This window comes from Muntiacus reevesi, chromosome 6 (assembly GCF_963930625.1).
Source record: "Muntiacus reevesi chromosome 6, mMunRee1.1, whole genome shotgun sequence".
Classification (NCBI taxonomy): domain Eukaryota; kingdom Metazoa; phylum Chordata; class Mammalia; order Artiodactyla; family Cervidae; genus Muntiacus; species Muntiacus reevesi.
The window spans coordinates 71,606,781-71,632,113 of record NC_089254.1 but is presented as its reverse complement, the minus strand read 5'-3'; positions in this window follow the sequence as shown (position 1 = coordinate 71,632,113).

Sequence of the window (25,333 nt, the reverse complement as noted above, 5' to 3'; positions counted from 1 at the left end):
ATAGGGTTTCACTTAGAAATGAAGTGATCACCTTAAATTTTTATATTGATAAATCATTTGTAATAATTAATTTTGCTAATAAAAATGAACTTGAAATAACCAGATATCTAGTTGTGATTAAAAAATTATTAAACCTGGAACATGATCATGAATATCTACCACACAACAACAGACAATCTACTTTGCTGAGACATAATTAAATCTCATTTATTGCAATCAGAAAATGTTATGTGCCTCCTTATGGATATTTAATTTTATTCTGGAAGTGCTAGCAAATGAAAAAGGTTGAAAAAGAAACAAATTCTAGAAAGAAACAGATAAATATCATTATTTACAGATTATATGATCATAAAATTGTATACCTAATATACTCAAATATTATTGCTAGGTTTTTTAAGAGTAGGGTATAGTGATCAGATCCCTTCCTGGGTCACAGCCTTGTCGTGGCAAAGGCGCCTGTGTAACTCAATGAAGCTATGAACTGAACCATGCCGGGCAGAGCCACCCATGATGGATGGGTCATTGTGAAGAGTTCTGACAAAATATGATCACCTTACCTGTCTCCTAAGAAACTTGTATGTGGATTAAGAAGCAACAGTTAAAATCAGACGTGGAACAACAGACCGGTTCAAAATTGGGAAAGGAGTACAAGAAGGCTGTATTTGTCACTTTGCTTACTTATTTGTAGAGTACATCATGAGAAATGCCTGGCTGGATGAATAACAAGCTGGAATCAAGAATGCCAGGAGAAATATCAACAACCTTAGATATGCAGGTGATGACATTCTTTGGCAGAAAATGAAGAGGAACTAAAGAGCCTATTGATGAAGGTGAAAGAGGAGAGTGAAAAAGCTGGCTTAAAACTCAGTATCCAAAAACTAAGATCATGGCATCCAATCCCATTAAGTCACAGCAAATAGAAGGGGAAAAAGTGGAAGCAATGAGAGATTTTCTTTTCTTGGGTTCTAAAATCACTGTGATCGGTGACTGCGACCATGAAATTAAAAGATGCTTGCTCCTTGGAAAAAAACTTTGACAGACCTAGACAGTGTATTTAAAAGTAGACACTACTTTGCTGGCAAAGGTTCATATAGTCAAAACTATGGTTTTTCCAGTAGTCATGTGCAGGTGTGAGAGGTGGACCCTAAAGAAGACTGAGCACTGAAGAACTGATGATTTCCAATTGCAGTGCTGGAGAAGACTTTTGAGAGTGTCTTGAACTGTAAGGAGATCAAACCAGTCAATCCTAAAGGATATCAACTCTGAATATTCATTGTATATTGAATGAATGATGCTGAAGCTGAAGCTCCAGTACTCCAATGGCCACCTGTGAAGAGCCAACTCTTTGCTAAAGACCCTGATGCTGGGAAAGATTGAGAACAGGAGGTGAAGAGGGTGGTGGAAGATAAAATGGTTTGATAGCATCACTGACTCAATGGACATAAATCTGAGCAAACTTTGGGAGGTAGTGGAGGACAGAGGAGCCTGTTATGCTACAGTCCATGGGATAGCAGAGTTTTGAACACACATGACTTAACAACTGAACAACAAAAACAACACAGTGATCAGAATTAAAAAAAAAAAAAAACAGAAAATAATAGCTTCATTAGATTTCAGCAGTATTATGAAAATACTCAAACAGAAACAAAAGACTCTTTCCAAAAGGGTAACATGGAAACTTACATTCAGTTCAGTTCAGTCACTCAGTCATGTCCAACTCTTTGAGACCCCATGGACTGCAGCACACCAGGCTTCCCTGTCCATCACCAATTCCCAGAGCTTACTCAAACTCATGTCCGTTGAGTCAGTGATACCATCCAACCATCTCATTCTGTCTTCCCTTCTCTTCTCACCTTCAATCTTCCCCAGCATCAGGGTCTTTACCAATGAGTCAGTTCTTCATATCAGATGGCCTAAGTACTGGAGTTTCGGCTTCAGTATCATTCATTCAATGTACAATGAATATTCAGGGATGATATCCTTTAGGGTTGACTGGTTTGATCTTCTTACAGTTCAAGAGACTCTCAAAAGTCTTCTCCAGCACTGCAATTGGAAATCATCAATTCTTCAGTGCTAAGCCTTCTTTAGGGTCCAACTCTCACACCTGCACATGACTACTGGAAAAACCACAGTTTTGACTATATGAATCTTTGCCAGCAAAGTCATATCTGCTTTTTAATATGCTGTCTAAGTTGGTCATAATTTTTCTTCCAGGGAGCAAGCGTCTTTTAATTTCATGGCTCCAGTCACTACTGCAGTGATTTTGGAGCCCCCCAAAATAAAGTCTGTCACTGTTTCCATTGTTTCCCCATCTATTTGCCATGAAGTGATAGGAACAGATCCCATGATCTTAGTTTTCTGAATGCTGAGTTTTAAGCCAACTTTTTCACTCTCCTCTTTCACTTTCATCAAGAGGCTCTTTAGTTCTTCTTTGATTTCTGCCATAAGTGTGGTGTCATCTGCATATGTGAGGTTATTGATATTTCTCCCAGAAAGCTTGTGCTTTTCCAGCTTGTGCTTCATTCCAGCTTGTGTTTCCTCCAGCCCAGCATTTCTCATGATGTACTCTGCATATAAGTTAAATAAGCAGGGTGACAATATGCAGCCTTGACATACTCCTTTCCTGATTTGGAACCAGTCTGTTGTTCCGTGTCCAATTCTAACTGTCACTTCTTGGCCTGTATACACATTTCTCAGGAGGCAGATCAGGTGGCCTGGTATTCCCATCTCTTTAAGAATTTTCCACAGTTTGTGGTGATCCACATGGTCAAAGCCTTTGGCATAACTTACATTACCATAAGTAAAATAGATAGCCAATGGGAATTTGCTGTGTGTCTCAGGAAAATCAAACAGGAGCTCTGTATCAACCTAGAGGGGTGGGATGGGGAGGGAGATAGGAGGGAGTTTCAAAAGGGAGGGGATCTTTGTATACCTATGGCTGATTCATGCTGAGGTTTGACAGAAAACAACAAAATTCTGTAAAGCAATTATCTTTCAATAAAATAATAAATTAAAAAAGTGTCCTCTCTGAATTGATTCAGAGTTGTAAGCATATGTCTAATAATGCATATGATGCCTTCAACTCTCCAAGAAATCAATAACAGCAATGAAAAATCCTGCCTTGGATCATACCCATGTTCTGCTTCCAGAGCTCCTGAAAAGGCACACAGAGATTGAAAGAAAGAGAAAAGATGGGGGCCAAGCATGAGCTATCCTTGAGAATGTGCCAATTCAAATTTATTTATCCCTGATAATTACAGTAATTTTCATATCACAGCTTTACTTGACATAACTATTGTTTCCTTCTCTCTAAAACCCTGATAACACCTTTTAAGATAACCTTCCCCTCTGCTTATTCTTTCTCAGAGCTCTGAGCTCATGAGCAAGCTATGCATGCATCACACATTAAACAGTCAAATTGGCTGCCTGAACCATTTCCCTAAGGTAAATCACAAGCACATCATCTCCTCCAGGGCACAGTTTGCGATGGAACTTTTCATCACACTCATGAAGCCGCAAAACTCAAGTCTAAAGGTGGATTTTCCAAAAAAGGAATGATGGTTGCAGAGATTATTGCCAGAGCCTAGGGGCTGAAAGAGAAAACCTGAAAAGTTTCTGTTCCTTAGCAACCAGTTTTTTTATTTTAAATTTTAAATCAAGATTAGATGTTTGCACCTCCAGACTAACTAGATATTTATTGAAATGATGACATAGTGAATCCTTCTGGATCCAGCTCCAAGGGATGGATTGATTCCTTCAATTTCTGTGCAGATTACTGGCCTCCCTCTCTGTTGGAGGCAAGGAGGCTTAAACAAATAATTATATAATACATCTAAATATACAATAGCTGTCCTAGTAACACAAAATTCTAATTTCCTGCAAGTGCACAATATGCTATGTGGATATAAAGAAGGAGTAGAAATCCTTGACCCAGAAATACCAGGGAAATCTTCCCTAATTTCAAAAATCAAGGTTGTTTAGATGAAAATCTGATGGAATCAACTGGCTGAAGGTACAATGGGGAGTGGATTGAAGAGAATGATATTTGAGAAGGAAAGAATCTACAATGACTTGGGGATGGGAGAAAGCATGGGGTCCACACCAAGAGGAACAGCATGTGGCTGGCCAGTGTGACCCTAGGATTGAGGTGTCTTGAAGGGCATTTGAAGACACATTTTCTTTGTCCTGCTGCTGCTGCTGCTGCTGCTAAGTCACTTCAGTTGTGTCCGACTCTGTGTGACCTCATAGACGGCAGCCCACCAGGCTCTCCCGTCCCTGGGATTCTCCAGGCAAGAACACTGGAGTGGGTTGCCATTTTCTTCTCCAATGCATGGAAGTGAAAGTGAAGTCGCTCAGTCGTGTCTGACTCCTAGCGACCCCATGGACTGCAGCCTGCTAGGCTCCTCTGCCCATGGGATTTTCCAGGCAAGAGTACTGGAGTGGGGTGCCATTGCCTTCTCCGTCTTTATCCTGAGGGATGAGCAAAGCTCTCCATATGCTTTCCCAGGGACAGAATTGTATGATGATTTGTATTAAAGGTGAATTGCAGCCACATAGAAAAGAGAGAGGGAATGCAGTCTTTGTAGGAAGGCCAAGGGCGGCTCTTTAGAGTGAAGGATGTGCAGAGTCAGGAGAGATCCAGGAGTAGAATCGTCAGGATTTGAGAACAGATTTGATGTTCTGGTGAGAGCAGAAGTTGTGACGTTTCCCTGGTTGGATGAGTGGTCCTGCCCTTCACAGAACAGGTCATGAACAGGATGGTTTCTACATCACTATTAGTTGTATTGCAGAGTGTGTGTCAGAGCAAGATTTTGAACACAGTTTTTAAAATGTTGAATAAGATGATTTTGGATCATCTAAGGCAGTGTTCTGAATTAAAACATAACTTTGTGACCTGTCTCTTCATCAGGAGTAGTTGAAACTGTGGGATAAGACATGGTGGATAGATAGAAGAACAGAAGAGGAGGTTGACTCAGGAGGATGCTGACATTTGGTTGGCATATGAAATAACCTGAACTTTCAAAAGATAAGAAAAATGCCAGCCTGAAAAGTGGATGGGAGAGGGAAACAGGAAAGCAGAGGTCAGGGAAAGGGAAGCCGATGTTTGAAGGAAGCGGTGTGCCCTTGAGTCAAGGATAATAAGGGCTGGCAAATGTCAATTTGACGTTTTTTAAAATTATGATTACAGAGTTCATTGTTGACCGGGAGCCAAGAGTCTTAAAATTGGTGCATGTCTGTGTTACCAAATTTCAACAGTACGCTAACACTATAGACCTCTTCTCAGAATAATGCTTATAAATGAAAATATAAAGTACAGACTACTACAAAAAAACAATGGTATTCAACTATAAGACATTTTAATTGCTGCGATATTTAATGGCAATACGTGCGCTACTAACATTTTAAATACCATTATGTAAAAGTATTGATAATGTAAGTGATATTTTAATAATGTAAGTGATATTATTAATGTAAAAGATCTTTATGACCCAGATAACCATGACAGTGTGATCACTCACTTAGAGCCAGACATCCTGGAATTTGAAGTCAAGTGGTCCTTAGAAAGCATCACTAGGAACAAAGCTAATGGAAGCTATGGAATTCCAGATGAGCTATTTCATATCATAAAAGATGATGCTGTGAAAGTGCCATACTCAATAGGCCAGCAAATCTGGAAAACTCAGCAGTGACCACAGAACTAGGAAAGGTCAGTTTTCACTCCAGTCCCAAAGAAAGTCCAAACTACTGCACAATTGCACTCATCTCACATGCTAGCAAAGTAATACTCAAAATTCTCCAAGACAGGCTTCAACAGCATGTGAACCATGAAATTCCAGATGTTCAAGCTGGTTTTAGAAAAGGCAGAGGAACCAGAGATCAAATTGCCAACACTTGTTGGATCATCAAAAAAGCAAGGGAGTTCCTGAAAAACATCTACTTCTGCTTTATTGACTACGCCAAAGCCTTTGACTGAGTGGATCACAACAAACTGTAGAAAATTTTGAAAGAGATGGGAATACCAGACCACCTGACCTGCCGCCTGAGAAATCTGTATGCAGTTCAGGAAGCAACAGTTAGAACTGGACATGGGAAAACCAATTGGTTCCAAATCAGGAAAAGATTATGTCAAGACTATATATTGTCTCACTGCTTATTTAGCTTATATGCAGAGTACATCATGTGAAATGTCAGGCTGGATGAAGGACAAGCTGGAATCAAGCTTGCGGGAGAAATTTCAATAACCATCATTGACTGATGGACATGAGTTTGAGTAAGCTCTGGGAGTTGGTGATGGACAGGGAAGCCTGGTGTGCTGCAGTCCATGGGGTCTCAAAGAGTCAGACATGACTGAGCGACTGAACTGAACTGAACTGAAGTGATACTTTGAGATATCTGCAACAACTGTAATGTAATATAAATATGTCTCTGACTCATGACAAAAACATAAGTGATGCTAATTCCTTTGTGTTTTGTTGCCTATATTCACAACTTAAAGATGGACTATATTTCAATATGGTATTAATGAAAATAAAGATACAATTTTCTCCACCAATCACAGATCATTAAATTATTTCCATGAATTCCTAAGGTCTGTGAACCCAGGGTTAAGAACATCTACCTTTAAGAACATCAGTGAGTGCCTGCTAACTTACTTCTGTTGTGTTGGACTCTTTGCAACCCTATAGACTGTAACGCACCAGGCTCCTCTGTCCGTGGGATTCTCCAGGCAAGAATACTAGAGTGGGTTGCCATGTCCTCCTCCAGGGAATCTTCCTGGCCCAGGGATTGAACCCAAGTCTCTTATGTCTCCTTCACTGGTAGCTAAATTCTTTATCACTAGCAGCATCTGGGAAGCCCTGAGAAACATCAGTAGTGTGGTATAATGTTGATAGCTGAGAACTGGATTAGAAGAGAAAGGGTGTGGAAGGTGAGGCAATGCAGTCAGAATAGAAATAGCCCTCACGACGGTGCAAATATGAAAGAGAAGAGAGATGGGGAGGCATTGGAAGGGATGGTTAAATGTTTTTCTTTATAATTAGTAAATTTGAGCTCATTTACAAGCAGTAAGAACGTCCCATTGGAAGTGAAAGGTTGATGGACAGGCAATAAGAAATCATGGGATAAAAAGACTATAATAGATTTTTTTTTTAAAGAGAGAGATCATGAATAGTTTGAAGTTCCTGAGAAGACAGAAGGCATTTCTTACTCACAGTAAGATTCATACTATAAAATATCCCACAAAATATGTGGAAGAATAAAGCATATAGTTCTAATATTTATGTATGATAATTACACATTGTAAAAGGTTATCACGGTCCCCTAATGACGAATTTATATATATATATGCTGGATTAATTATATTTATAGTATATATACATATATAGTAGCAAACTGGATTAATTTATATATATATGTATATATATATATATACACACACACACACACATAATAGGAAAATAAGCAATTCTCATTACAGAACGCAGGTTCAATTATACTCAATATCTAGTTTGTTACATTTGTAAAATTTAAAATAAACCTAATTTTGAAATGCTCAGGAGGAAATCAAGAGGAAAGATATGGAACAGTATATTTTAAAAGTAATGTTGAATATTCAGATAAGATATAGGAAAAAACATGTTTTGATTTTAAATCCTAGTGGGTTTAAAGAATTAGCAGATTCTCTTTCAACCAGTTTTACCAATTTCCTATTCTTAAGTTCCCACACATAGCAGGGAAATGTTTTAATTGTATCAGATTATTTCTTTAGTATTCTCCTTTCACAGTCTAAAAAAAGTTCAGGATTTTTCTATCCCAAACCTTCTTGACACTTTCTCCTAACACCAACATTGATAAAATCTGTGTTCAGTTTGAAATAAAACTGAAGAATAATGACCATTAATATCAAAACCATGCTGCCTAGGTGTGAAAGGCCTATAACATTTTTTCTTACTTCTCCTAGCTCACTGAAAGCTGTAATTCTGGAAATGTTAAGAGGCAATAATTGATTAGCTGTAGAAGGAATTGTTGAGGATGATTCTCAAATGTCTCCCTTGTATAATTGGGTGGATATAATTTCTATCATGGATTAAGATCAATGATGTTCTGATTAGATTTCCATTCTAGAGAAGTCAAACCCATAGGGATACAGATTAGATCTGTAGTTGAGGTTAGAAGAAGCATTTAATATAAAGGGCAGCTTCAGGGAACTTTTAGAGGTGATGAGCCTGTACTATATCTTGATTGTATTGATGTTTACATATTTTGGGGCTTCCCAGGTGGTGCAGAGGTAAAGAATCTGCCTGCCAATGCCAAAGTCATGGTTTGGATACCTGAGTTGGGAAGATACCCTGAAGGAGAAGATGGCAATCCATTCCAGTATTCTTGCCTGGGAAATTATATGGACAGAGGATCCTGGTGGGCTACAGTTCATGGGGTTGCAAAGAGTTGGGCACAAATGGGCAAGTAGTAGTTAATTGTTTCTATGCACTGGTCAAAACTCACTGCACACCAAACTGGACACCAAAAAGAGTGAGTTTTATTATATTTCAAGAAAAAAATAAACTAAAAAAATGAGAGAAGTAAAAACAAAAGAGGGAATAAGAGGACCCAGTAGACAGTAGCATCCCATGATCTTGAAAATAGGAGAGTAGACACATAGGTCAGTTGGAAGAAGGTGAGGTTGTCATTGACAAGCAGCAAGCTTACGTTATGGTAGTGGGGGTGAAGCAGCTGTCAGTGGTGACAAAGTCCAGGATAGTCTTGGAAATAGGTATTTGAGGAGGATTTGATGAGAAGGTTCTTCAAGGTGGAAATCTCAGAGAGGCCAAGGTCTTGAATGTGTCACCCAAACATGTCCCAAGATGATGGCAGAACTTGTTCAGGGTCCAAAGTCATTCAGAGGGCAGGGGGTCACTTTCTGTGAGATACACACTGAGAGGGATTTGAGGGCTGAGCTGTGTCAGGGAGTGGGGCAGTGCAGTTGAGAGGCATTCATCGCAAGGATTTTTATTTTAAGAGCATGAGGAGATAAAGTCTCACCCCACCCACTTTCTAACTGGAAGACATGGGGGGGGGGGCGGTGAAAAGTGAAGAAAGCTTACTTTGAGGGACTTTAAGAGCAATAGTGACCTCAAGGGAGAACCATCTTTCAGGCTTTGTAAAAGGTTAGAGGAAAGCTCTGAGGTGAAGGTGAAGTTCAGACAGCATCAGACACTGACAGAATTTTCATTAAATGGGAGAGCAATAAGCGATTATGGTTTCGGTTACAGTAGGTGAGGACAGGCAGGGCACCGGGGATTCTGCTGCTGAAAGGACAGAGTATCGTTTAGACGTTAATGTTAAGAACAGGGTGAGGATGTAACATGCTTGGGACCAGTGCTTCCAGAATAATGAGAACAGGAATGATAGCTACCACCAGGGGCTCTGTGCGTCCTAAGACCACCTCCATCTCCTTCATCTGCTTCCAGGTCCTCTGTAAGGGTGTGCATTCATTGCAACTCCCTTAAACTGCGAGACTAGTGACAAATTTTGTATGATGTGCTCAAGGTCACGGATAGACAAGACACAGAACTGTGAGGCCTATTGTCTTCTCTGCAGTGATTCAGACCTGGAGCCCTGCCCGGGGTCTGCCATATTCTGACTTCTCTGTGATTTTCTTTTGCACAAGCTGCATCACCCTCTGCTTCATATCTATAAGGAGAAGACAGAGCCTACCCAGGGCCAGGCAGAGGCCAGAGAATCCTGGACTATGCCTATCCAAAGGAAAAAAGAGAGAGAGGAGGAGGAGGGGGAGAAAGAAGAAACGGCTAAAAGAGAAATGACTCTTCAGAAGTAATATTTCAAATGCCTACATTTTTTTTTTTTTTCACAAAAATGCAATGTCTGTTTCCAATCATAAGACAATTTATTTATAGGATTTATCTCAGGCCTTGTGATCTTCTAATGTCTATGCGTGCTGTGCTGTGCAAACTTGCTTCAGTCGTGTTTGACATTTTGCAACACTTCTAACTGTAACCGGCCAGGCTGCTCTGTCCAAGGGATTCTCTGGGCAAGGATACTGGAACGGGTTGCCACGCCCTCCTCCAGGGGCTCTTCCCCACCCAAGGATCCAACCTGTGTCTCTTTTGCCTCCTGCATTGGCAGGCAGGTTCTTTACCTCTAGCGCCACCTGGGAAGCCTCAGTAATGGCTATAATAACCATTAAAACTTAATGATGAGCTTCTTTATTTTTTATTTTATTGGCGAGTCTCTGTGACTTTGTGTGTAACCAGATTTGAAGATGACCTCAAAGGCTTAAATGGAAAGACCTTCGTGAAGGAGAGACCTGAGCCAAATGGCCCTCCTGCCTCATCCTTGACCTCTTCCCCTGCCCCATCTGACAGGGCCTCATTGGTTGATCGGTTATAATCTTTAAGTGAAAAATTGATGCAAGTAAGGTCCTATTATGTCCTGAGTGCTCACTGTTGGTCATAACCATTCTTATGAATGGAAGCATATGGCTAACATTAGTCATGCTCACTGTTAGTCACGTCCATTCTTATGAATGGAAGCATATGGATAATTTTTGCTGCTATCCACAAATGTCCAAAGCTTTTCTTCACATGAGATGTTTTGATTTCTGAATCATTTGAAAAATGGTGTACCACTTTCTTCTGGCATTCATAGCTTCTGATGAAAAATTTGTTACCATTCAAATTATTTTCCCACTGTAGATAAGATGTTGTTTCTCTCACTGCTTTGAGGATATTTTCTTTGTTATCAGAAGTTTGTGGGGATTTGATGTGGTTTTCTTTGGGTTTATCCTATTTAGAATTCATTCAACTTCATTAATTTGCACTTTCTGTACTTTGTCCAAATTTGAGAAGTTTTTAGCCATTATTTCTGGCCAGTGACCTATTAGCTCACTGGGCTTTGTTCACATCCTAACCTTGAGACCGTGTTGAAAAGTTGAAGATTTGCTTTAGATTCTGCCCAACATCCTGATTTTCACTGGAATTGAAACTTTTCTTCAAGTCCCTGATGGGGCTGTGGTGAGTCAGTTCACGCTGCCCCCTCAGAGGTCTGGATTGGGAAAGGCCAGTGTGTGCTGACAGCTGAGTCACAGGTCCAGATGAGCAGAGGGAAGAATGCCATGGGCAATGAGCAATATCAGAGGTTGGTGGCAGCGGGAGCAAGTTTGAAGTTGTCCAGCTGGCCTGGATTACATGGCCTGCTCCATGTGCCTGGATGGAGTCTTTTTACAGAGTCAGAGGACAGTGGGGAACAATGTTTCCTTCATCTGCCTCTGGAACTTCAGTTTCATGAGAGCAGTAGTTGATCCAACCCTCATTGACACCTTGCACCAGCATTGGTCATGTCTGAGTTTTCTTAGTCTGGAGTGTTAGCCACCCATCCATATCTCCCTGCCCTCCGGAAACTAGGGAAAAAACAAACAAGAGATGACTCTGGAATTTAAGAGCCGGCTTCCTGCTTGTTCTGGCAATAATGTTGTAGGCAAATTGGCAGCTCCCACCAGCCCTGGACTTCTTATCTGTAAGATAAGAACCCTGAAAAATAAGCAGAGAAAATTCCTACTTAATTCCTAAGTAGCTTGGATCTCACATGAAATGACAGATATAAAAGTTGTATTAAAATTCTAAAATGTAATACAAATATTACCGCTTTCCATCCTGAGTTTCCACATAGACTCTCCTAGATGTCAACTCTAGGTGCCTGAACTGCCAAGCTTCTGGTGTATTCATAGAGTAGAGTTAGGACTTTATAAAGACTATAAAAAATTCTTTGAAAACAATAATCTTATATTGTAGAATGATTTTTTCAGTTAATTCCCTGTAGTTGTAGCTTTTAAAAGCTGTGATTAAGACATGATGCAATTCTGAGGTTAACCCCAAAACCTCCTTAGCTGGCTTCAACAGTAGAGATGCCATTCTCTTGACATTTGGTTATGCTTCTGCCTATATCTTCTTTATGCACTAACTCTGTTTTAGCAAAGTATTAGCTCTTTTCTTTACGATGATATCTAGGTTAATTACTGTGAATTCTTGGTTTTAATCTGCATTTACTCAAAGTTCCCACATGACTGTTTTTTCACTGAACACACTTCTCTAGCCCTAGTTGTCATTGTTCTCAGGTTGTCATCATATAGAGCTAAGCAACTCTACAACTGAGGGGGATTCCCCTTTCCCAAGCACACACTACAGATACCTGCCAGCTTTGCTCTAGTATCAGGACCCCTGCAGTGGCACACGGGTGCATGGAGAACGCTGGTTTGGGCAGAAAGAGAATACTGTCCCCATTCAGTGGTCTCTGAAAGCAAGATTTCTCTTACTTAGAAGGCAAGCCATGTGTGCTTCCTTCCTGGGTTTATCAAGTATTTTTTTCTGAGCTCAGTGTGTGTTCTTCAACAGTCTCAGAGAACAAAGAAAGAACTCTCTGAAACTAAAAATATGAGAGTAAAGTGAAAAGCCAAGTAACATGATAGAAAATAACAGAAGGTAGAAAACAAAAAGGAAATTAGAAGGGGGAAAATGACAAGAAAATTAGCAGATCATCCAGGAGTTAGCAACATGCAATCACCTAAATTTACAGAGAAAATAATAGGTGAAATTTTTTAGAAGAAGAGTGAGGATGAAAATATCTATATTTATCTATTTGCTTGCATGCATGCTTGCTATTTGCATGCGTGCGTGCTTCACTTCAGTAGTGTCTGACTCTTTGAGATCTTTTGGACTATAGCTCACCAGGCTCCTCTGTCTAGGGATTCTCCAGGCAAGAATACTGGAGTGGGTGGCCATTCCCTTCTCCAGGGGATGTTTCAGACCCATCGATCTAACTTGCATCTCCTGCTACTCCTGCATTGCTGGTGGATTCTTTACCACTGAACCACCAAGGAAGCCCATCTATTTGCTTATTTTATATCAAATAGTACTAACTTTGGATTTCCACAGTACTTTAATATTTTTCTAGACAACAGAGGCTCTCAGTAAATTCTTTAATAATGTATTATCACTCAAATTCAAGAGATAAAAGCTGTGGTTTCCCAACCAGTTAGAGTAATGCCACATTTCATTTCTCCCTAAACAGAGGTAGGTGGGCATGGCCTTACTGCCTTGAGGAAGTCTCTTAATAAAACTAAACATTCTAGGGCTCCAGTGATTCATGAGGAAGGAAAGTGAGCTGTGCCATAGAGAAATAAAAGTGGGTGACCCCTCTGAACCTCACATTATTAAAGATTCATTCTGGTGTGACCTGGGTCAAATCACATCTTTCACCTGGTCTATCCAAATCTCATTTTACACATCTGCAAAATGTGAGCAGTATTTTCCACCCTATCCTCTCAGATGCGGAAATTATACAGGCTAACACTCATGCAGACCTGGCATGTTGCACAATGAGTGGGAATTGGCCAGCAGAGAAGGAGTGAGAGAGAAGTTCAGACATATGAAGGCACAGATGTGTATTGGTGTTACATAGGTGACTTTGCTTAAGGCTTTTGGCAGTTTTGCAAAGGAGGTAAAATATACCACAGTGGTAATGAGCACAAACTCTGGAGGTGACTGCTATGGGCCGTTAAGAATGGAGTGCCCACCCCAGGCTAAATTGCAGTTCTGTCCTCAGAGATGGGGGTTGACAGCTGAAAGAGAAAGTAAGCAGAAAATGAGGGGAACTAAAAGAGCTGATTCTTTGGAAAAGACCCTGATGCTGGGAAAGATCAAGGGCAGGAGAAGAAAGGGGTGACAGAGGATGAGAAGGTTGGATGGCATTTTTGAATCAATGGACATGAGTTTGAGTAACAAACTCCTTTGTCAACTTGACAAGTCTCCTTGACAACTTTTTTGTCCAGGAAATATTGAAGGAAGGGAAGCCTGGCATGCCGCAGTCCATGGGGTCGCAAAGAGTCAGACATGACTGAGCGACTGAACAACAAGATCCTCCACACAGACTCAGAGAAAGAGGAAGAGAAAAGTATCGAGTGGAGAGGGCGGTGGGAGGGGGGATCGGGATGGGGAATACATGTAACTCCATGGCTGATTCATGTCAATGTATGACAAAACCCACTGCAATGTTGTGAAGTAATTAGCCTCCAACTAATTAAAATAAATGAAAAAAAAATTTAAAAAAAGAGAGAGAGAAAAATAGTTTTCAGAATGGAGAAATATGCTGCCCAGAGGAAACAGAACAAAGCATTTCACTGCTTTCCCGCACACCCTCGGCGGAATCTGACCTCTCATTAATTCGTGGGGTGTCTGCTGTGAGCCTTGGTGCTCACACCAGAAGTTGACAAGGGCATACATACCTCCAGTCAACCTAATCTAGGGACATACTAATCCCATGATGCAAATAGATCATGTGCGATCACCACACATGCAATGAAAACATCTACAGGAAAGGAGACTGGGGTGACCCATTGGAACACTCACCCCAGGAGAAACAGACCTGCCTCAGAAAGCAGAGGAGAGTACTGTATGGGGTGCTGAGGAAAACATATGTCCTGAACAAGACCAGTGGCTCTGATGGAGATAAAAGAAAATAAGAAAAAGGTCTCAAAAATTATAAAAAGTTGAGTAAAAATAAATGTATACACTGAACAGTCAATAGCTGTCTTTGAAGACTCAGCTGGTTGTTTATTAGTAGAATAACATTTTTAAAAACTTAAAATGAAAAAGAAAAGGCTGGAGAACATGAAAGATAGAAACATTGGCTGTGTATCATGAATTTAACATACATCCAGAAGACCAGGACAAAAATGGCAAAAAAAAAAAAAATAATAATAATAGAAATAAATGTCTAGAAGCTAAAGAATAACATGGATGCTTCAGACAAGAGTCCTTAATGCATTGTGGATGTTTGGATGAGCTAGAAAAGAACCTCTATGCATGTCCAGAGCAATTCAATGAATGCAAAAACAATAAAAAATGTCTGCAAATCTAGAACTGAAAATCAAGCTGCATTCAAAGAAACAGATGTTAGTGGCCTCCTTCCCTAATACTCAGTTCACCTGATTTTATAATAAATCTCAGCCCTGCCCCACCATCACCCTGAGGCCTGGGGGATGCCAGTGTGGTCTTGGCTACTCTTCTGTTTCACTCTTCTCACCCTGCAAGAGTGGGAGGCAGAGGACATACACTTCTTCATGCTTTTCAGGAACTTGACTTACCTGGTTTTCAGCAGAGGGAGAGTATGGGAATAGGACCCCATGCCCTGTCACCTCCAGCATTTGGGATCCCCTCCTCTTTTTTGGCTTCACTTGTTCTTCACTGCAGTTGCAGACCTTTTGTTTTGGCTTGCAGGTTTCTCCAGTTGTGGCACATGGGCTTAGTTACCCTGCAGCATGTGGGATCTTATTTCTCTAACGAGGGGTTGAACCCATGTCCCCTGCATTGGAAGGCAGATTCTTAATCAATGGACTACCAAGGAAGTCTCTAGGATCCACTCCTTGTGGGTCAGTTCTGACAGACACGAAGGTAACACTTGAATGTCCCTCCAGCCTGGCTAGAATGGGCAAGCGGGTGTGAATCCCTGGGAGCTGGGGTTGGGGTTGACTGGGTCAGGGTCATTTTGTCAATATTGTCAAAAGACATATTGCAATGATCTGTAGCTTTGTAAGGTATGGGCCAATGAGCACCACTCCCCTCCCCATATGCCCAGCTTTATGTTAGGCCCAGCATGAGAGGAAAGTCCCAATTACAATTATCTGTGGAGAAATGCTTAGAAAACTATTTATGAAAATGATGATGGCATCTTTAGCATCATGGGTAGTTTTGATAACCACAAGATGCTTCTGTTATTCAAGTAATGGGGCTCATTCACTCAAGTTCCCCTGTTTCACAGATTGTTTATTTGGTTTTGCCAATTCCTCACTATTGTAACTACATACTTAAACAACCTCTTATTGTGCAGAGTAAACCTTCAAGGATGCAAACCTGAAGCAAATTTCTTCAGCTCCAATTGTTCCCCTTCCGCTGGGTCTGTGACGTGACTGTATCCATGTCTCATGTGGCAGCAAGCCATGTAAGGTTGCTGCACACACCCAGAGCCCAGACAGGGGGAGGGCCCTGGGGTCTCACTCTCAGATCTCGAAAGCTTCTGTGTCTCGGGTTCACTGTGACATCCTCTCCCTCAGGCACCAAAGCTGAGTGTCCCAGACTCTCAGCCCAAGACAATGCAAGATGGATGAGATACCCATAGAATAATTCAAAACATTGTCCTACAATGATTTTTCCTGTTTCTTCATGCCATTATCTATCTGTCTGTACGTTCATTAATAGTAACACAGTCCCAGTATTTCTAAATTTAGGTGTCATAATTTCTATTTAAGGTTATGCTTTAGTTTGTTTGGGGAGATTGACTACATTTATGATATATATTAAAAATTTTAATTTATGCCTTTGACTTAAAAAATAGAGGAAAACATTTCATTAGACAATATTTTCTCTTGTGCTGATTCAAAAAGCATGGTAATTCTACAGAATGAATTAGTTTTCTTAATTTGAAAATAAGGAAAACAGTCTGACAGGTATTTGAGCACTTTTAAGATACATTTTAATATACCAAATTGCAGTGTGGTTTTTCAATATGTTACTTATAAATATGCTGAGTTTTATTTAACAAGCAGTTGAAACTTATTTCCTCACATGGAAACTGTTTAAATGATTTAGTGGTCAAAATTCTTAAGTGAAAATAATATCATAAAATTCCATTGAAAGCTATGGTGCCTTTTTGGGATTGACTCAGTTTATATTATTTAATATAATAACTTTTAAGACTATGGAATAGCTGAAAGAATTAAAATAGCACCCTATAATGTACAGCATTTAATCTAATTGAAATGTGTTACACTTCTTTTTATAGTTGAGTTGTCACTTCGTTATTCATTTATGCCCTTTAAAACCATAAAAATATATACAAGAACAAATTATCCAACTTATGATCAACTAATTTACAGGCACCCCATACATAAGAACAGTCAGCATTTCCTTTGTTGTTTCTATGCACAAAGGGAGATCTCCTTGTTTTCTCTGCAGACCTCCCACCCAAATCTGGACAGAAATCAAAGTTTTGTCTTGTCTTTCAGCCAATTTCCTTCATTGGTTGAAATTGCATTTCTTGTGGGACCAGGCATTTTTTTTTTTTTTTTTTACCTGAACTGGTATCTTAACCACAGCTGAATGCACAAGAAGTAAAAGCTTATTCCAAGCTTGACCATTTATTAAATGATTCCTTTAAGGTTTTCTACAAAATTATAAAATCTGGAAGTCTGGGGTAAGTAGTAGGGTCTATGCAGATGTCCAGGCTGTAGGAATGATGAATTGAGATGTTGGTGGCCATGTCACCCAGTATTTGCCCTAATCAGGAATACAGGGAAGGAAAGATGCCACATGCAAGAGACAGGAAAAGGAGAGGGGCCTCAATACTTCCCTGATGAGATCCTTGGTGCTTCTCTGATGAATTCTCTTTTTTAGGTGGAAATTTAGGTGAATGAAAATTCACCTGAAATGAATTTCTGTCACAATCCTCAGATTCCCAACTGGTAGAATATTGAATGGCTTAGATTCTGGAACTAGATTCTCTGGGTTTGCTTTACTGTAATAGTTATAAAAATGTGCCACTAGAAGCAGTTATCTCAGCCCTCTCAATGTTAAAAAGGAGAAAAATAATATTATATCACTTCTTGAGAGTATTAACCAAACCCTGGGAAGAGGGGCTTCATATATTCCATATATTTAAACATATTCATGTACACATAAAACAGGAAGGAAGAAAAGAATGGTCCTTCTTACAGTAGAAGCCAACTCCTGAATTTCAGAAGACTGATAGAGGTAAAAGCCACTTTGCTCCCACCATGGTAATAGCAGAGTCAGATGGGAAGCATCTTGGATACAAAACTAATGGGAGGAAGTTGCATGATGAAAAAGATATCTAGGCAGGCTCCAAGCATCTCTTCCCAAAGGACTCACTAATCACAATGGTAGACATTCACAGGGCAGACACTTGACAGAGCATAGTTTAACTAAGGGATCAGAGTGAACATCCCTTGTCACAGGGCAACTTGATGTCAGGGGCATCTGGCATGGTGCTCTCTCTGAGAAGGACACAGCTCCATTCTTATGACATCCCTCACCAAGTGCACAGGAATCTATCCGGAGGAAACAACCCATTCCATGAAACAACCCATTCTATGAAACAATCCATTCTATGAAACAACTGTACTCTGCTCTTCTGGAAGTGTAATGTCATCAGAGATAAAGAAAGGCTGCAGTGCATTCCAGAATAAAAGAGATTCTTGATTAGATCCTAGTCCAGGAAAATAACTCTGAAGAAGATTATTGTGACATTTGTCAAAATTTGATCAAGATCTATCAATTAAACAAGTGTTCATCAGCGTTAAATTTCCTGAATTTGATCCTGATACTATAGCTGTTTAACACAAATCTGTTTTTGTAGCAAGTTCTCACTAAGGTATTAAGGAGCCAGGAGCATGATGACGCTAGACTGCTATCAGATAATTGAGACAAAAATAGTACAACTATATGTAGATAAGAATGTGTGTCAGAGAAAGACAAATATCATATGATATCACTTACATGTAAAATCTTTAAAAACATGATACAAATGACTTACTTATAGCACAGAGAACTAGTGTTTTGTAATAACCTATATGGGAACAAATCTGTAAAAGAATAGATACATACATACATATGTATATATACATATATATTTATATGTATATAAATATTTATATATTTATATATACATAATATATACATATTTATATTTGTATATATGCATATATATATGTTATATATATGTAAACATATACATATAATATATACATAAATATATATTTATTTATATGTATTATATTTATAAATATATATTTATAACTGAATCATTTTCCTATATCTAAAAAAACACAGTATTATAAATCAACTATACTCCAATATAAAAATCTAAAAAATACTACCTAGAGATTAAGAAAAGAATAAACATAAAAGAGATTGGATTAAGATGGCAGACAAGTAAGATGTGGAGCTCACTTTATTCCATAAATAAATAAAAAATACATCTATAGACTTTTGGATAGCAGCCATCCTGACTGGCATGTAATGGTATCTCATAGTGGTTTTGATTTGCATTTCTCTGATAATGAGTGATGTTGAGCAATGGTAATAAATCACAAATTATTTAATATACAGATCAAAAAAGAAAAAAAAAGACTAGCTGTGAAAGCAATGATAAACTTATAAGTATAAATAGGAAGAGGCAAAAAAGACATAAAAATAATAAAATGCAAGGAAGGGGAGAAGGAAAATACAAATATTTTTTCTTTTCTTTTTAGAATGTGTTAAAGCCTACATGACTATCAGTCTAATGCAAGCAGTGATAGGAAGAGTTAACATACTTGCAAAACAAGGCAACCACAAATCAAAAACATGTGATAGATTCACACACAAAAAAAAACAAACAAAAAGAAGAGAGCATAAGCATCAAATAAAAAGAAATCATCAACCACAGGAAGGAAAACAAAAAGGAAAAATGAAGAAATGTAAAATAGACTGGAAAAAAAAGTTCAACATGGCAATAAATACATTATGTATCAATAATTATCTTAAGAGTCAATGAACTTAAGGCTCCAATCAAAAGACATGTAGTGGCAGATGAGAAAGAAAAATTTTAAAAGAGCCTACACTATGCTACCTATAAGAGACGCACCTTAGGACAAAGGACACACATAGGCTGAAAGTGAGGGGATGGAAACAAACTTCATGCAAGCAAAAACGACAGGAGAGTGAGAGTTGCAATACTCATATCAGACAAAATAGACTTTATAAAAAGTCATAAAGAAAGATAAAGAAGGACACCATATAATGATAAAAAGATCAACATAAGAAGATTTACATTAGTCAACATATAGCACCTATAGGAGAACTAAAATACATAAAATAAACACTAACAGAGATAAAGGGAGAAATCAGTGGGAATACAATAGGGTAGGAGACTCTAATACCCCAGTCACATCAGTGGATAGATCTAAACAGAAAATCAATTAGGCAATAGAGATCCTAAATGATACAATAGAACAGTTAGACCTAATTGATATTTTTAGGACATCACACCCCCCGCCCCAAACAGAATAGACATTCTTTTCAAGTACACATGGAATGTTCTGTAGGACTGACCACATACTAGGGCACAATACTAACCTTAACAAATTTAAGAGTATAGAAGCCATTCCAAGTATCTTCTCTGATCACAATGGCATGAAACTAGAACTCAACCATAGGAAAGAAATGAGAAAGAAATGATCACATGGAGATTAAACAACATACTACTAAAAACCAAGATTGATGAGAAAATCAAAAAGGAAATTAAAAAATACTTTGAGACAAACAACAATGAAACACAACCATACAAAATCCATGGGACATAGCAAAAGCAGTTAGAGGAAGTTTGCAGTGATAGAGATCTTCCTCAAAAATTAAGAAAAATTTCAAATAAACAACCTAACCTTCCACTTAAAAGAATTAGAAAAAGAAGAACAAACAAAACCTAAAGTCAGCAGAAGGAAACAAATAATAAAGATCAGAGAGAAAAATAAATAAAATAGAGATTAAAAATAGAAAAAAATCAATAAAACCAAGAGCTAGTTCTTTGAAAGGATAAACAAAATTGACAAACCTCTGGCTAGACTCACTGAGAAGAAGAGTCACTGATGCAGAAGTAGATGTTTTTCTGAAACTCTCTTGCTTTCTCTACATTCCAATGAATGTTGCCAATTTGATCTCTGGTTCCACTGCCTCTTCAAAACCCAGCTTTTACATCTGAAAGTTCTCAGTTCACGTACTGTTGAAGCCTATTTTGGAGGAGTTTGAGCATTACCTTGCTAGCATGTGAAATGAGTACAGATGAACAGTAGTTTGAACACTCTTTGGCAATCCCTTTCTTTGGGGTTGAAATGAAAACTGACCTTTTCCAGTCCTGTAGCCACTGCTGAGTTTTCCAAATTTGCGCCATATTGAGTGCAGCAATTTAACAGAATCATCTTTCAGGATTTTAAATAGCTCAGCTGGAATTCCATCACCTCCACTAGCTTTCTTCATAGTATTGCTTCCTAAGGCCCACTTGACTTCACACTCCAGGATGTCTGGCTGTAGGTGAGTGATCACATCATTGTAGTCATCGGGGAGACTTTCCTTGTGTAGTTCTGTGTTTTCTTGCCACCTCTTCTTAATCTCTTTTTCTTCTGCTATGTTCTAACCATTTCTGTCCTTTCTCGTGCATCTTCTTTCATGAAATGTTCCCTAGATATCTCCAACTTTCTTGAAGAGATCTCTAATCCTTCCCATTCTATTGTTTTCCTCTATTTCTTTGTATTGTTCTTTTAAGATGGCCTTTTTTTCTCTCCTTGCTACTCTCTGGAATTGCATTCAGTTGAGTGTCTTTCCATTTCTCGTTATATTTTACACTCTTCCTTAATAATCAGTCACTCACTGATTGAACACCAGTTATACACATTTTCAATTTATATATTTTATGTTAAATATTAAATTAGTTTTAACAGCTTTAGCAATTATAATAACCTTATGATGTAAGTTCTATTAACATCTGTATTTAGAGCTGAAATAACCTGAGTGTAAACTCTTAGTGACTCACCCAAGTTTATACAACCATTGAGGAGTAGCTATAAGATCTGATCCAGGGACTCATTCAAGAGTTCCTCTTCTCAGGACTAGGTTGTATGATCTTTCATATCTAACAGTGGTCTTTTCCATCATATCTCTTAACTTATCTTTCAGAGTTTTCTGATTATTTTGTTTCACTGTATTTCAAATCATTTCCTCAGTTTTTGCTTTTAGTTGCTTAAATCTCTTTTCAGTCATGTCTTATTTGTTTATTAATTCATCTACTGAGGTCCATGTTCATATATTTTAGTTCTAGAAGTTTAGTTTAATTTTCTGAAAAAATCTGCTTACTCTCTTTCAATTATTTCAATCTCATATGTAAACACACACTTTTTTTATTGATTGCTTGATACATTTATACGTTATTACCAAAGTCCATAATTTACATCACCTTTCACTCTTTCTGTTGTATAGTACTGTAGGTTGTGATAATAGGTAATACTGATTACAATATCATACAGAATAACTAAACTTTCCTAAAATTCCCTGGGTTCCACCTATTCATCTTTCTCTCCCTCCCAATCCATGGAAACTTCTGATCTTTTTATTCTCTTTATAGTTTTATTTTTTTTCAGAACGCCATATAGCTGGAATCAATCAGTATGTAGCCTTTTCAAATCTACTTTTTTCTTATAAATATATATTTAAGATTCTTCTATGTTTTTTTATGACTTGAAAGTTCATTTATTTTTTATCATCAAATAATAGTACATTTTGTGGATAAAACACAGTTTGATTATCCATTCACCTATTGCAAGGCATCTTAGTTGCTTCCAAGTATTGGCAATTATAAATAAAGTTGCTATAAACATCTGTATAGATTTTTGTGTAGATTCAGGTCTTCAACTCATTTGGGTAAATGTCTAGTAGCTCAGCTGATGAGTTACATAGTAACACTATGTTTAGTTTTGTTAGAAACTGCCAAATTGCCTTCCAGAGTGGCTGTTCCATTTTTCATTCCTATAGCAATAGATAAGCATTCTTGTTCCACATCTTTACCAAGATTTGGTATTTTCAGTTTTTGAGGTTTGTGCCATTCTAATAGATGTGTAGTGGTTTCTTACTGTAGTTTTTAAATCACAATTTCCTAGTGACATATAGGGGCTTCCCTTGTAACTCAGACCATAAAGAATCTGCTTGCAATTCAGGAGACCTGGATTTGATCTTTGGCTCAGAAAGAAACCCTGTAGAAGGGAATGGCTACCCATTCCAGTATTCATCCCTGGAAAACTCCATGGACAGAGGAGCCTGGAGGGCTATAGTCCATGGAGTCGCACAGAGTCAGACATGACTGAATATGCACTCATTCATAATGAAATATAACATGGAACAATTTTTCATATGCTTAATTGACATTATCATATCCTCTTTGGTGAGGTGTCTGTTATTATATTATCCTATAAATTATTGGGTTGTTTGTTTCCTTGCTGTGGAGTATTAAGAAGGGTATATTTTGGATATAGTCCATCATCACATATACGTTTTGTGAATATTTTAGCTCTATTTGTAGTTTATATTGTCAGTTTTTTGATAGCATCTTTCATAGAGTAGAGATTTTTACTTTTATTGAAGTCTAACTTGATGTATTTCTTCATAGATCATAATTTTGGTGTTGCATCTAAAAAGTCATCATCAAAACCAAAGTCACCTACAATTTACCTCTGTTAACTTCTAGAAGCTGTATAATTTTCATTTACATTACATTTTCTATAAAAAGTACATATTTTGAGCTAATTTTGTAAAGTGTATAAGTTGTGTTGTGACAGTTGTGTTTGACTCTTTTGCCATCCCATGGACTGGGGCCCACCAGGCTCCGCCGTCCGTGGGATTTCCCAGGCAAGAGTATTGGGATCGGTTGCCATTTCCTTCTCCAGGGGATCTTCCCTACCCAGGGATCAAACTCAGGTTTCCTGCATTGTAGGCAGACACTTTACCCTCTGAACCACCAGAGAAGCAAAAAAGTATAATGTCTACATCTAATTCATTTTTTGCATGTGAATGTCTACTTTTTCCAGCACCATTTGTTGAAAAGACAATTCTCTGTTCATTGAATTGCCTTTTCTTCTTTGTCAAAGATAAGCTGAGTATTCTCGTGTAGGCCTACATTGGAGCTCTGTATTCTGTTCCATTGATCTATTTTTCTGTTCTTTCACCAGTACCACATTGCTATGATCAGCATATTTTTGTAGTAAATTTTATAGTAAGAAGTGTCAGGTTTCCAACTTTATACTTCTTCAGCATTGTGTTGGCTAGTTTGGGTATTTTAACTTATCATATGAACTTTAGAATTCACTTGTTATTAAAACAGGTTTTAGGATTTTAATTGGAATTACATTGAATATATACATATATATTAAGTTGAGAAGAATAAATAAGTAAACCCCTTTTTTAAAGAAATTGCTAACTTAATAAAATGGCTAATTGTGTTTGGTCAATCCAAAGAAGGAATCACAGATGTGACATTTGATCTAGACTTTGAAGACTGTCTAGAAAGAGAAGAGAAGTGGATAATGGAGACTGTGTGAAATTCACAGCCTCTTCAAAAAAGCAAGGGGTTTTAAGTGACTAAAGAAAATTGTGCAAGGGCATCTGGAGAAAAGAGGTGCAAAGTTGAGCTTGCACAAGATCATAAAGTATCTGAAATGCTGGGACAGGCATTTGAGGTCTTTTCTTGGGAACACATGATCAGAAATGCATTTTGAAGACTTTGCAGTAGTTCATGTAAGAAGTGTTGGTTACCAGAATTAGCAAAATTAGAATACAATATGCCCAGTTGAAGTTGAATTTCAGTTAAATAATTTTTTTAAGCATATCCCATTTAACATTGATGACACAGTTACACTAGAAATTCTTTTTTCTTTTATTGAAAATTTGAATATAACAGGGCATCCTGACAACACAACATAATTAGGACCTTTATGTGGCCTGGGTTCCCCAGTACCAGGAATACCAAAGAACAAATTCTTCAGTTGTTTGCTGTAATTATAGGTCATGTTGACAGTTGTCTTTCGGCTTATAAATTATTTCTCCATTGACCTCAAGTCAAGGAAAAAAAAGAGATGGATTTGTTGGTTGTCTTATTGGTTGGTAGATTGCTAACAAAGTACTATAGACTGAGTGGTTTATAAGCAACATTTATTTCCCACAGTCACAGAGGCTGGAAGTCCAAGCTCAAGGTGCCAGCACATTTCCTGTCTCACGAGAGCACTTTTCCATATCCATAGATGACATCTTCTTGCTGTATCCTCACACGGGAACCGACACAGACTGTCCCACAAAGACTGCCGTGAGAAGCAAGCTGGTTAGAACCTAAGGTCAGGGCAATAGACTGTAGGGGAAATCAACCTTTGGACCTGTCTTCTCCCATCATCCTTCCTCCTCCTAATCCTCAGCAATTACTTATACCCTGGGTTGCCTTGCCCATAGATTGCTTATTAAATAATCATCAGGCAAAGAAGCAGCTGTAATTAATTTATTACAAATACAAACTCATACACCCAGGAGATCTATGGCTTTAGGCAACTTTCTTAACAGCTCTAAATACCAGTCTTATAGTCTATACACTAGGCCAGTACTTGTGGTCATTATTTGTTGTTTTATTATGAACAATAGCTATTCTGCATCCTGTTGGTAACACTAGCAAGGTTTTG